Source organism: Triplophysa rosa, linkage group LG20 (assembly GCF_024868665.1).
Source record: "Triplophysa rosa linkage group LG20, Trosa_1v2, whole genome shotgun sequence".
Classification (NCBI taxonomy): Eukaryota; Metazoa; Chordata; class Actinopteri; order Cypriniformes; family Nemacheilidae; genus Triplophysa; species Triplophysa rosa.
Genome location: NC_079909.1, coordinates 12,033,663 through 12,049,078, shown reverse-complemented (window position 1 = coordinate 12,049,078; position 15,416 = coordinate 12,033,663). Strand labels below are relative to the sequence as shown.

Genomic DNA, 15,416 nt, shown 5'->3' with positions numbered 1-15,416 from the left:
AAGTCTGGTAATCAACTAGACCTTATCTACACACGCTACTGCTCCACTCATCACTCTCAGGTCACCCCGCTGCACAGGTCTGATCACTTCCTCATCACTGTTGATCTCGACCTAACTTCTCCAGAAACTACACACGCTTCGTTCTCCGTGACCATCGCACCAGGCTCAGGTCTGCTGAGAGAAAGTGACGCAAATCTAAAGATCCTACTGACCTCTGTCTCTATCAGTCTCTCCTCTCTTCTTTCTCTGCTAATGTCTCCTCTGCGAAAACTCAGTACTACCACTCTAAAATCAACAACTCGCCTGACCCTCGTACTCTCTTTAAAACCTTCTCTGCTCTTCTTTGCCCACCTTCCCCCTCACCTGCATCGGACTTAACAGCTGATGATTTTGCGTCTTCGTAAAGAAAACGACCACCATCAGCAGTCAGTTCTCTGCGCCGCCGCCTCTTGAACATGCCCAAACCCCCCGACACATGCTTGCTTTCGCTCTCTTATCTGAAGATGAAGTTTCCAAGGTCATTTCTTCGAACCACCCGACTACCTGCCCGCTAGATCCCATCCCCACCCATCTCCTCCAGGCCATCTCTCCAGCGGTTGCTCCTGCTCTGACCTACATTATCAACTCATCACTCACCACTGGTACATTTCCCACAGTCTTCAAAGAGGCCCGTATTACCCCGCTACTGACGAAATCCACTCTTAATCCTGCACTGTTAAATAACTACAGACTGGTATCTCTCCCCCCTTCATTTCCAAAGCTCTTGAGCGTGTTGTATTTAACCAGCTCTCCTCCTTTCTCATGCAGAACAACCTCCTGGACAGCAACCAGCCTGGTTTCAAGATCGGTCATTCCACAGAGACAACACTGCTCTCGGTCATTGAAGCCCTGAGACCGGCAAGAGCATCATCTAAATCATCTGTATTCATCTTACTACAGTAGATCCATCGGCTGCCTTTGACCCTCAAGGCTACAATGGTTCAAGTCTTACCTCTCAGGTAGGTCATTTACAGTATCCTGGAGAGGTGAGGTCTCTGAGTCCCAACATCTCAATACAGGGGTGCCTCAGGGCTCAGTGCTTGGACCATTGCTCTTTTCCATATTCATTACATCCCTAGGTTCTGTCATTCGGAAACATGTCTTTTCCTATCACTGCTATGCGGATGATACACAACTCCACCTGGCATTTCAAGCTAAACTTCACAGATCATGTTGGCAGCACCACCCGGTTATGTAGATTCATCCTCTACAACATTAAAAAATTAGACCTTTCCTGTCCTAGTCCAGGCTCTCGTCCTGTCCAGACTTCACTATTGCAATGTGCTACTGGCTGGACTCCCAGCTTGCACAATCAAACCTCTACAGATGATCCAGAATGCAGCGGCAAGAGTGGTCTTCAATGAACCGAAGAGAACAAATGTCCCTCCTCTCTTCATTAAAATTCAAAGCTCTGCTCTTGGCCTACAAGACCACCACTGGTTCGGCACCCCCATATCTTCACTCGCTAATTCAGATTTACTGTATGTACCCGCCAGATCCCTACGCTCTGCAAATGAACGGCGTCTTGTAGTGCCATCCCAAAAAGGGAAAAAATCACTCTCACGTTACCTTCTCTGGATCTGTTCCACATTTGTGGAATTATCTGCCTGCTGCTACAAGATCAGCAGATTCTGTAGCCATCTTTAAGAATCGGCTGAAAACACATCACTTCCGTCAGCACCTGACCGATTAGTTCTGACTTTTATTTCTTCTCTACTCTTTTTCTTAAAAAAACTTAGCTTTGTATACTGTGGAAGGCTATATGAGACCAGTTTTACTGCACTGTTCCAATTGCTTCTATTGTTTACCTCATTTGTAAGTTGCTTTGGATAAAAGCGTCTGCTAAATGACCTAATGTTATAGAAATGTTAGCTCACTGAGGGCACGTTTTCCATATATTTCTGCACCCGATCTGTTCTTTCTTTGTTTTTTTGTTTGTTTTTTTGCTAGTGTACATATAACTTTGTGTGGCAGATAGACTACCCAGCATTTGTGATATGCATAATACATTATATGCCATTTAAATCTGTTTTTCCCATTCGATTACCCTGCTTAAATATCTGCTGCTGGAAAAGACAGGAAAAAAATATGCTGACCTATTTTTCTCCCTAAAATATACTGTATGAACCAATTCCATCAGCTCCTAGAAAATTTAAACTTAAAAAGTCAAAACTTTAACATAAAGAACAGTTTTCTGTGCCTGCTGCTTCCTCATTCATTATGGATGAAGTTCCCGCTTTTAAAAGAGAACACCAGCTTCAGTTCATCTTCCAAATGTTTCAGGGATAGAGCACCTGAGGCAGACTGACCCAGACTGACTAACACCACTGACCCTCACATTTAACTCTCAAGCTTAGTAATACTCCTGTCAGCAGACTTATGGAAATTCTTCTTTTATTATTTTTGTTTTTATAACATTGAACTTTTAACAGTGGCTGTCATATGTGAATTTGTGTTACTTCAAATTTACAGTCTGGGACCACCACTGACTAATACTGTAGGCTATATTATTGTAGTATATTATTCTCTATATTATATATTAGGCCTAAAGAGACCACCTGAGCTTCACCTGAACACTGGTACAAAATTTGCATTTTTAATTAATGTTTAACATTTTCTTCATTCTCTTCAATGATCACAGGAAGACTTTCGAAGAGCACATGCTTAGGGTCAGAGAAATGTATTAGATTTGAGTCAGGATTTCCTTTCTCATCATTAATGGCTTACAAAGCTGTGTGTGTCTTCCTCCAGACTACTGGTAAGAAAAGCAATATCAGGCCTATGTATACAGAGTAGGCTTGCACGGTGTACCGGTGTAAATGGTAGTACCGTAATGTTACGTAATGTAAGTAATGTTGTATATGCGCATTAACGTTCATTTGAACACTTACATCTGCCTTTTTGTGCTGTTTCTCGTGTTTTGAACGATTTGGACGAGATAATGATTCAGTGAGTCATTCATCAGGACAGGTTACTTCGTTCTTGAATAAATCAGTCGTTTTGAACGAAATGGTGGAACGATTCGCTGACTCAAAAACAATTGCCGCCACCTACTGGTTGCTTTAGTTTCACATTTAAAGTAAGCCTAACATTTCCTTTTAAAAACATTGCTGTATAAATGAAATTTGTCGCACATTTGAATTAGTTCCCACATGAAAAATGTGTATTTTAGTAACTATTTACTACAGTAAACTTTACCAAAATTCATAGACAGTAGTGTTTTTGAGTCTTATCATAAAAAATATTCAAGTATACTACATTATTTGCTACAACTTATTAAATTACTACATTTAATACCACAAAACATTGTAATGTACAGTATAGTCTCGTGTAGCCAGACCTTCATACTTCATACTGAAGGTCTGGAACTTTTCTCCTCTTTCTTTGGCCAAGGCCCACCCAAGAGGCCATATGACTGACAGGTAAAGCAAGCAATCACCTTTCGTGTGCCGCGTCTTGTTTAGAGGAGTGGAAATGTCCCCGCAGTAACAGACCGGTGTACATTCACAAACGTGTCAAAAGTTAACAGAAACAACAATGATTATTATAAGTTTATGCCATGAACCTCGCATACTTTTAAGAATTGAGCATTTAGTCGATCGTGATGAATTCTTATAGCAACCATTGTAAACACGACAGCTTACTTCTTAGATCAGAAGGCTTTGTTGTTTCCAGGCGGACCGTTAAAGAACATGACATGCATGTCTCCCGGAAATCCTGTGAAATTCAACCAATCAGATGACGACTTCGAATGTGCTGAAGTGTTTCCAGAAAAGTGTGCCTTATGCATCAGACGTTTAGCCAAGGGTCTGTGGGCGTGACGTCTGAGGCTGAGACTACAGTATGTACAGTATAACACAGTATACTATAGTAAATGCAAAATATTTCATTTATATCTGTGTAATAAGGAAATTTGGTTTTTTTCTAGATTTCAATTATGAACATGGCACAGCACCATGATACTACTTGGTATGTTTATATATGTTTATGGTACTGTGACAACCCTACTAGCGTGAGGAGAAACGTCTGACCAATTCTTATCACCAAATGATTTTGACATATCATCACTTTTTGTACATAAAGAAGAATTGTAATGCCTTGTGTGTTATCAGGATTATCAGGAAGTCATATAGCAAATTGTGTGCTTTCTTGTGATGGCATCATCCAATCGAAATTGTCCTTTTCCTGCAGCATAGTGGTTAGTGCTGATATGTCATTTATCACTCAGCTGATTGGCTCAAAAACAAATGAGAGTCCATGTGCAAAATGATTGAAAATTCTAATGGATAGCTTTCTTTTATTATTATAGACCTCATTGGTTCTGGATGAGTAATGCGTGTATTAAAGCTATATGGTTAAGTTTACAAATGGTGTTTTTCAATTGTAAATGATAGCTTATGTAATGTAACACTTGAAACAAACATCAAGTGAAATCTTTCTTGTGATTAGATTTTATGGAAGTTTTTTTTCTGCCTGTCTTGTACAACTCTTCTGACGGACATATTTCAACAGACAACCTGTGAATGTCTTCCTTTATTTTACTCAACAGTTGCTTGCCTTTTACACGATAGGCCGTTAAAGTGCCCAGCTTCTCGCTCCTTTTACATGTCTGGCCATAAAGAGGGCAATAAAATTCTCCAGCCCTGATGCTGCCTGTATTTGTCTACACATCAATAAGAGCTGGATAGATCTCAGCTGACAGCCACATGGTACTAGCATTCAGTAAGATTTGTGGGCCGTACTCCCTGCGCATTAACGCTGACCCGTATTGCATCCGATTGCATAGAAAATCTCCTTTCTTCCTTCTCCCAAACTGAATGTTTTGCAACTGCACTCTAATTGCATGAAGGTGTTTGGGAAATCATTTTGGCGCAATCCCCAAATGACAAATTAGTTTACATTAGTGTGTGGATCCATCCAGATCCTACCAATTACGTCCTGTGTGTAATCAGACTTATTACAGAACCCTGCTGCGTTTGAGGGGTTTCTCCATCATCCAAACCTTCTTGGAGAAAGGTTTTGTGAACTGTGGGCAGATCGTTTTTGTCTTTATATCGGTGATGGGTCTGTGTAAATCAGCGGAAGTTTGAGATGAGAACTGTCTGCTTTTAATAAATGGTCTGGTCATAACTTTCTCTTTGGGAAACAGGCGTATTGAAGAATATAATTTAATTTTGCGTTTAAATGGCTCAATGAATCAGATAAGGATAGCGTGCTCTAAGGCAAAGGATGGCACATTAAATTAAATGGAAGCGAAGGAAGGTAAGGAGTGTAAAATGGGGAGACGTCAGCGTCAGGCGTGTCATTTAGATCAATGCGTTACCTATCAGCACCGCTATGCTGGGTAGTCACGGATGTATGATATCTATGGAGAACTGAAGAATGAAAAACACTTTTTTAATTAAAAGTTTGCCAACCTACTAAACGGGTTGCTTTGGCTTTTGTGCCAAGTACAATATTTCGTTTTTAATTAACAGACACAAACCAAAAGGCTATTGCAGTTTTTTTTTGTCTTAGCTAGTTTTGGCACTGCAACAAGATAGGTTTAACTTTAGCGTAAGATTTACACTGGGTAACCCTGCTGAAAGTAAAATCGAAATGGTTCAAATCCTGTTCTTCATACAATTTACAATACCTTTTTCATAAATATTTTAGTCAGAAAAGGCTTATATTTGGAATTATTATTATTTCGAATATATAACACAAAAAAGATATGGTCCAAGATTTGAAACTACAGTAGTTCTCTTCGGAGCAATCTTATGCAGTTGATGATGATAAAAATGGCTCATTCCAAATATTTGATATTAACTGACTTTGCAGATGTTTGTATCTCCATTCCCTTGTAAAGCACATATCTGCATTTGTTCAATCATGCACAAACAGGCTTGCGTAAGTTTGTTTACACATTTGGCCCAGAAGCTTAAAGGACGTGCGTTTGATGGTCCGTGGGGATGTTAACATGCATTGCGATAACAAACAAGTGCTGCTTCTCTTCCACATGCCACAAAGTCTGTGTGAATGTGCAGTAACCCATCTCTTCAATTTCATCCATAGCCTTTGGCCACGTGGGGCGAAGGGGATGTGCGAGCGCACGAGCGTGTGCGTGCGTGCGCGCAGTGATGTTGATGGAGGTAATTAAAGGCATCCGAATCTTTCAGGAGATGCAGGAAGGGGAAGGGAGGGGCAGCATTTAGTCCCTTACCGGGTACAGATGCCCCGTGGCAGGACGGATCATGTCACATTGGCGCTGGGCAAAACAGGGGCAAGTCATCCCCTCCCCGCTTCTCCACTCGCCACGAGACCTGTCACCAGCCATTGATGTCAGGTGTCGCTGCAGGGAACGGACTGCTCATTAGGTTTGCCTCAATTTCCTCTACCTTCCCGGACCGAGTGGAACAACATTCAATTTGTGTCACTCATTAAGCTCTTTATTCCCACTGACACTCTGCAGAGGGTCCTCAATGCGCTCCCGCTCGGAATAATGGGAATTACTCCTCTTTAAAAGAAAGATTTGTATTGTTCTCAGAAAGGAACGCCACCCTCCAGCCAAAGCAAGCGGTCTGCATGGGCATTAGTGTATATGCCAAGATGAGACATTTGAGTGTGTGCCCTGAAGTTAACCCATATTTATTCAGAGACCTACATGTAACTGTCTGCTGTCTAGGGAGGCATTTAGCAAACCTGCCAGTGTCCACTTGGTTATTATACTGGTGTGAACATTTTTACAGCAGATAGCTGACTGCTTACCATTGGGCTGACTATGGAGCTAAATCCCTGTCTTGCACTTTAACCGTGTGTCTTAAATAAGTCCTCTGGCCAGTCTGTTACGGTGTGATAGGGCTGATGGTTTGTATAATAACATCTCTGGCTCTATTTGGGTAGAGGCTTTTCTATGCAATTTACAGAGAGGACATGATTCTAAAGATCATCTAATATGCAGAAGAAGTTGTTTTGCATTCAGAGTTTATGTAAATGTCATCCTCATATTTCAGTTTGTGGGTTTACTTCTCCTGTTGTATGCGGTATGAAATATTCCCTTGCAATTATTTTCGTAAGCGCACAAATCATTCTCTTGCTAAATGTTGCCCGGGAAAGCTTTTATTATGGAGGAATTCTTATTAAATGCTACCATTATGTTGCTTATCAGGAAATTAAGAGATGCAGTGGTTCATGAGGTGGGGGGATTTAAATTCTGATATCATAATACGGATGCCAACCTTGAAACGTGACTAACACAGTAATGGAAATTTCAGCGTGCTGAAGTGAGACCGGCCATCCAGTTTATGGATATCAGTGTGACCATTACGACTTAAATGGTCTTGGCTTGTGGGAATAATTGAATTTCTATGGTTGGGCAAGGGTACATCTGAATGGAGTAATAAACATGCATGTTTTCCTCTTCAAATGGGAGGAGATATAAATGTTCTGCCTGAGTAAAATATGGTCTAAAAGAGCAGATTAGAAAATCGTGCACGTCTTAGGATGCTGGGTAAGAATACTGTAAACATTACGTGGGCTGCATATAAGCAAGAGATATGTTTCATTTAAGAATTGTCTGGTAGGCCATAATTCATGTTTTCATTTAGGTTCACCTAAAAAAATGTTTCGCTGTGTGTGCCAGTTGCTCAAGAACAGGAAAATGAGGGTGTTTCTTCAACTGTGGCCACTTTTTGTCAATTTTTAACACTCTTTAAGACACTTTTCACATTCTTATTACCTAATTTGACCATTAACAATATCCATCTGTGGACTTAAATGTGCATTACAGGAGAATGTTTGAAAGTCAATTATGTTCAATAAAATATAATGTCGTCTTCGTTTTTTAAATGTAATTATTTTACTGTTATATACTGTATATATATATATATATTTTACAGTGGTGGATATAAAGTTTTAAGACAGTTTAATGAGAACCTTAATTTACAAAAAAGTTTAAATCTGTTGGTAATTAAAATCAACCACTGCATAAAAGCACCCCTGGTTGAAGAAACGTATGCCTGTTCTCTGATGGAAGTTTATGAAATATTCTCTCCCTTCACTGCTTTTGTAAGTCCTGATCTGCTACAGAATCACTCTGCGTTCTGTTTATGAGTCTCTTCCTTTTAATTGAATGTACTGGGGTTCCTCATAAATAATTCAGCTGCATACCTTCTGATATTACTTGAATGCCCTGAGCCGCTGCAGCAGACAGCAGCCAGTCTGTCTCTCTTTATCTGCCATGTTAGGCCATTCTACAAGGGGAAAAGTCCATCTGTTCAAGACCTGGTCTGTTTGTGGAACTGGCACCCTAATGAATTTTAACGACGAATTGTCTGAAGGCTTTGAAAGCTGAAGACTAAAAACTAAAGAAAGATGGCAATGTTCTGAAACAGGTTGCCAGAACTCTTTCCATTGTTATTGAATTCCCAAGATGATCAGCGTCACTGTGCAACTTTCCCACTCAGCCAGTCTGATGCTGTGATTAGTATTAATTGGACTGAGTTGAAAATGCAGAGATGACCCTGGCTAAGCTGCCTGTGAGAGCAATTAATGAGAAGAGATGGCTTAGTATTCATAACTATGCTTGCCCGAGAAGACAGCCATTAGACAAAGCAGACTATTTTTGTCGTTTCTAGTGGTAGGGACTTTTTACTTTTTAATGAATTGTTCCCATTTCTGTAGGCCATGTTACCAAAGTTACATTTAAGTAAGTAATAGCATCTATGGGTGGCTAAAGGCAGTTTTTTAAACTTATAATTAAAAAGCCAATGATTAGTTTAAAAAAATGGTGCCAATCACTTTTGTGATTTTTATATTCTCAAAATATAAGACATATATAAGTATAATCAATTTGGCTTTACAAGTCATGTCAATTTACTTTTTAAATTTTGGCCAGCAGTGAGTTGATATTAACTTATTTTGATGACTTGAAGTAATGTAAAATTTGTTGAATGGACTTGTAAAGCCAAGTTTATTGTTCCTAAACTTTTTAAGGCAGCAAAGATTTGATCTTACTCCCAAAAGAATTCTGTAACACTCACAATTGACAGCTAATCGGGCAGTGAGCATTGTGAATAGAGAAAAATGAGTCAGTATATAAAGAATTGCATTTTAAAAATAGTGTCATTCAACCCTGAGGCCAACAACCTTAAACAAAATATGTATATTTTTGTAAATCCATAGTTGGGTAAAATATGGACATATAAATATTTAAACAATATTGGAATCATTGGTTTGAATAGAAAATGTCCATATTTGACGTAACAATGGATTAAAACAACCCAATAAATGTTCATTTAAACCCAACAGTTTGGTTTGTCCATATTTGACTGGTTTAAAAACAACCCATTTTTCTGAGTAAAGCTTAGCAAAGCTGATCTCTCATATGTGACCCTGGATCACAAAACCAGTCTTAAGTAGCACGGGAACATTTTTAGTAAAAGACAAAAATACATTGTGTGGGTCAAAATTATCGATTTTTCTTTTATGCCAAAAATCTTTAGGATATTAAGTAAAGATCATGTTCCATGAAGATATTTTGTAAAGTTCCTACCTTAAATATATAAAAACTTTATTTTTGTGAGTGGATGGTCTGCCACAGTGCCCCTGATTAACAACTTCAAAGACAATTTTCTCAATATTTTGATTTTTTTGCACTCTCAGATTCCAGAGTTTTAAACGGTTGTATCTCAGCCAGATATTGTCCTATTCTAACAACTCATATATCTATATAAAGTTTATTTATTCAGCTTTCACATTATGTAAAAATCTCAATTTCTAAACATTGACCCATAAGACTGGTTTTGTTGTCCAGGGTCACATATTATCAAAACACGAAAGCAACGTTAGCATGAGGTATGTCAGTGCCAACAATTTGAAACGATAAGATCAAGGAGTCGCTAAACGGTCCATAAGTATTGCTCTGCCAATAAGTCAGCTAGGTATGACAGCATTGTTCTCCTGAGCTAATAAAGCTTTAAAATGAAATCTTAATGGCTGCGCGCCTGATGAATCCGTTCGAGTTGTTTCGCTGTCACTGTCTGCGGTCATCATCAAGCTGCGAAATGGCAGACTGATGTGTTTGCTCATTCACAGATATGCCCTTGAGGCTCATGAGTAGCACTCTGTTCATCTTCTCCTTCAGACCTATCCATACCACTCCCAGCACAAAATGCTTCCCTGTTTGACAGTGTTGCATACGACGCCTTTGCAGATACAATGTGCAATATACTATTTTTATAGTCTACTTTATTACATTATATAGAATGCCTCCAGGACGACTGAGGATTGAGCCGTATGTAGACACCCCACGAAGCTGTTACATTGCAATCCAGTCATTCACAGTGATTCCCTTTGATTTCTAAGCTTCTTCAGACGATTTGTTCATGCGTGTGCCTAAAGAAATCAGACATACAGTGGACGGTCTGTGTGCGTGCGCAGTGATGGGCTGTGTTGTGACAGTGCAATTTTTGTCATTCTCTATGAGACAGATGTCTGTGATTTGTCCTGCCCTGAGATCATTCGCGTAGCCAGAAGTCAGCCCTTGCCTGTGGATGTGTGAGACAAGCCTGGCTTCAGAGAGAGAGAGAGAGAGAGAGAGAGAGAGAGAGAGAGAGAGAGAGAGAGAGAGAGAGGTCAACCCTCCTGCCTGCTGTCCATATACAGTAACTGTATATGATCCCATATGGCTCATCAAAATAAATAAACTGGCAAGTATACTTCTCGCGCTCAAAGCCTCTCATCTGACCTTCTCTGAATCAATGTGAATGTGGACAGATATTTTATCTATGTATGTTATTAAGGTTGGAACTTGTGTGGAACTCGATTATTCTGGGTCTAATTTAGGCGCCATTTAATGATTCTTTTAGAACTTTCTCCCTCAAAGTCTTTTAACATGAAACCCATGCTGTTGCTGCTATACATTTTTATTAAACCCAGTTTAATAGGGATTATCTAAATTCGTTCAAAACACAATCCAAGATAATAAAAGGGGGATTACAGCAGATTAATGACAAGAGACATTGCTGGAATGAGAAGTTCAACAAGACATCAGCCGTACGTTTAATTCAGTTTGAGGATACGCATGTCATTGTCAACCATATGGAGTGAGAGAGCTGTTTGCATGTGGTAAATAACACAAGATGCTATTGCCTTCGTTGCAGATCAATAAACACAATCGACCCTGCTGTTATAGTCAAATGGGCATGTCTTTGCAACAACAGATATATCTGCTAAACAGCACCAGTCTCAACGTCTTAATCATGGAAACATCTGCCAATACTGAAGACCCGGTGTATTGTGGTGGAACAGAGGTGTTTTGTATATATTTTCCTCCTTCACATACTCTTTTATTCTCTTCCTTTAATTCACAGCCTCACCTCTCGTTTTTTCCGTCGTTCTCACTCGGAGGCATCTGCTCCGTCACACCCTTCGGCTCATTAGCAGAGGTGGACAGTAACGAAGTAAATTTACCTGAGTACTGTACTTAAGTACACTTTCTGAGTATCTGTACTTTACTTGAGTATTATTTTTTCTGAGTACTTGTACTTTAACTTCACTACATTTGAAAGACAAATATCATACTTTTTACTCCACTACATTTATAAAAAGGTCCAAAAGTAGAAAATGGTTTCTATGCAGCGGGGTTTCCTGTGTGCGCAATTTATCTGGCTTGCGATCTGCCAGGACCTTTTACTGTTGCCAAGTATTTCAGTTTTTCTAAGCTCGCGGTTTTCCGGCAAGCTTTGAATGGCCATTTGGCAGATTTTTTTAACGCAAATCTGGCAACTCTGGGATCTTCCCCGCTAAACTAATGTAAACGTAGGCGCTGCTACATCGTTGATAGCGCTCTGAAAAGGCAAATAGAACATTAAAAGAGGAAAAAGGCACATGTTAAAGTGTGGTGTAATCATCTGTGGGTTACGATCAGTCAAAGATCGTAGAAACATTGTCATGAAAATGATCGGCATAACGGCTAAACGGTAAATAAGCATCACATACACCTTGAGCTACGCGTGCGTGTTAACTTCTGATCTGCTGCTATATCATTTAAAGCGATTTGGAAAATGAATGATGTTTTTACTGAAGTAACTATAGTTGAAGTATTCCTGTTGAAATAAAAACAATAGAACCCTGCGCAAAATACAACAGAAAATGTAATGGATTTAATGGTTATAATGGGAATTGTATTATGGATACTTGTTGTCTACTTGTATGTGATGGATTCTATTGGTGGGATGGTAAATCCTATTGGAATAAAACCCAAAACACACTACAAAGAGGAATTTAATTTAAAAATCTCATTCTAGTTAAAAAATTCATTGTTTTTTTTCAGCAGGGATGATATTTGCAGTAAAACCACAGTATCCACAAATTTACCATTTTCTATATATAGGAACCATACTCCAATTAATATTCTTTAGTAAAACCACAGCAACTAAAAATACCATAGTTTCATTATACTAGCTATAGTTTATGTTTGTAGTTAAATTATGGTAATACAAATGGTAATAAATCCAACAAACACATGGCTTCTACACTTTATTATTTACAAAAACCTTACTACTTACTGGTAAAAAGCTGCTAAAAAAATAAAAGAACACTGCTCATAAATACATATAGGCCTAGGGGGCTAATGAGGATAATTAGGCTAAATTGATTATATCTAAACTAAACATATGTGTGCTAAACATACAGTATAAAGCTCTTAAAGGAGTTGCTCACTGCAAAATTTGCCCCCATTGACTTTCCATAGTAGGAATAAAAACTACTATGGAAAGTCAATGGGGGCAAATTTTGAAGTGAACTACTCCTTTAATACAACTGATACTGTGAGCTACTCAGTGTATTCAGTAGGTTGCTTCAGAGGCATAAGGTATACGACAATAAAACAATGCACAACTGACATAAAGGAAATTTACTTTTAATACTTGAGTACTTTTAAAAGCACGTACTTCTGTACTTTTACTCAAGTAAGAATCTGTCTTTACAACTTTTACTTGTAGTGGAGTAATATTTGACCAGTAGTATCTGTACTTTCACTCAAGTAAGGAAGTTGTGTACTTCGTCCACCTCTGCTCATTAGTGATGCTAACATGAGAACAATTTAACAGATGTTTATGTGATGAACTAAGTCTCATCCGCACACACACACACTTCAGCACTTACCTGCAAGATGATGACATAGATAGGTTAAGCCCTATGAAAAATCATGAAACTCTTGTGTTATTATTGCTGGACAGGAACAATGGCAAAGAGAGCAGGCTAGCTGGAGCGTTTGTATTTGTATTTGAAAGATAACCCTTAATAATTGTTTAGAGCTATACAGCCCCTAGTGGTTTTATTTTTAGAAGGCAGAGCTGTGGCAGTGTTTTGCCCTTCAGTAGGATACTGTAGGGGATCGTGTCTTAGAGCTCAGCGTAGCTGTTGACTGTGGATCATAGGCCATTTTCACATATGAAATGCTCTTTTAAAGGCGATTACGAGACACGTTGTCAAGTTTGTTATTAAAGTCACTGTGTCAGTGATTAGCATTTTCACTAATGCTGTCTACGTGTACATTTGTAGAATTGTTATGTGGAGTGATATTTTCTAGATATCGGAAACAACAGCTTTTCGAACTAGATGCTAATAAATAAATCAACAAATAAACTGCTGTCTACTTTTTACCCCATCAGATTAACAAAATAACAATTTAAACATTTTTTTGGTCACAGCGTGTTTTCATAATCTAAAGAAAAATGTGCCTCTTTTTGAAACAGAAAGGTTATTCAGATGTTGAAGGCTCATTGTGGAACCATTCAGCCAAAACTAGTAAGCAAAAGTAAAAATGCATGTTATGTTTTAGACAGTTTAAACATTTTTAGAGATGACTGTATATGAGATGTGAATAAGGATTGATTTAGATCTGTAAGCATTTTAAAACACCAATGATCTTAAATGTTAACAAAAATGCAACCTATGCATATAGAAATATGTCACATAAAAAGACATCTAAGTCTGGTTTAACAGATAAGGCTTAAGTTAAGCCAGGACTATGCCTTAGTTAAATTAGAATATTTAAGTGGCTTTTAATGAAATGCCTTAGCTAAAAACATTACTGGTGTGCGTTTTGAGACTAAACAATGGCAGTGACGTATTTTAACATCTGTCAGGACAATTTATTTTCAGTTAAGACAGCTCAAACTTTCATTTTAGTCTGGGACTAGTCTTAAGCCTTGTCTGTGAAACCGGGCACATGGTGTGCTTAGCAATTATTATAAACCACTAAATGATTAGGAACTCTGAAGATAATAATGTTTACAGTGATGCAATGTCAAAGCTCATAGAGGTCCCTCATGCAAGTGGGACGTGTATATTTGCATTTAGTAATCATGCCCCCATACACAACACTGAGGACTAATCAACAGTGCCATAAACAAACTATGCAATTATCTTTCCAGTCTAGTTGTCAGGACAAGTCATGTGTTTAATTTCTTAGTACGACTTATTAAGAATTTATTCATTGATGTATGTGTGCATTTTTTATGAGCTGTCAGAATACTTTCCACCACAAATTGGAATGTTTAATTCAATGTCACCAACATTCCATTTTAAAACTCAATATCCGACTGAAATGGGTTTTCAGCAGACTTGCTCATTGGGGGGACATTATATAGGCCAGTTCTTCTTTTATGTTAAAAATAATTCTCCTACAAGTAAGCCTACAGTATAAATAAATGCTATTTGATTTCCTCAATTTTATATAGGCTATACTATGCTTTAAAGTAAATGTTCTAGCATAACACATCCAAATTGACTTAACCAATGATGCAAGTTTGAGACAGGACGTGTTTATTTGTGCAATGGCGATTGGTTGGAAACCTGTCTGAAAATAATCATTATTTTGTCAGTTTTGCTCTTTTACTCTAGTAGCTCAGAAACGACACTATTTAGTTTAAAAAAAACATACAATTGTGCATTTGCTTTATACAATAGAATTCACCTCCCTAATGCTCAATTATATTTTCTAATTACACAAACATATACAATAATATCTCTCTCTCTCTCTCTCTCTCTCTCTCTCTCTCTCTCTCTCGCTCTCTCGCTCTCTCGCTCTATCTCACTCTCTCTCTATTTCTCTCTCTCTCTCTCTCTCTCTCTCTCTCTTTCTCTTTCTCTTTCTCTCTCTCTCTCTCTCTCTCTCCGTGAGCTGTATAACGCATCAAGACACCTACCAGCGATCTCACGTGTGTTGGTCCGATCTTCCATCATGACACCCACACACGCACACTTCCTCCCCACACATGAAGAGGCAGAGAAGGATTATCGCCACGAGCCGAGACCCCTCAGAGGAGATTGTGGAGGAGGACAATAACAATAGGCTCGTTGTGGCGACCGAGAGAATTTTGCAAATTCAA

The 15,416-nt window shown here is 38.7% G+C and overlaps 1 protein-coding gene across 2 annotated transcripts in view; it reads right to left on the bottom strand.

Annotated features, from left to right (window-relative positions):
- The window catches only part of lrrn2 (leucine rich repeat neuronal 2), a 51,800-nt gene that overhangs the window by 35,231 nt on the left and 1,153 nt on the right, over window positions 1-15,416 (bottom strand). The window contains exon 2 of one of the 2 annotated variants that reach the window (XM_057361406.1): window positions 15,234-15,416. The exons of the other annotated variant lie outside the window; for it this stretch is intronic. The gene's annotated coding sequence lies outside the window, so the exon portion shown is untranslated. The remainder of the gene's footprint in view (window positions 1-15,233) is intronic. 2 annotated transcript variants of the gene reach the window in all.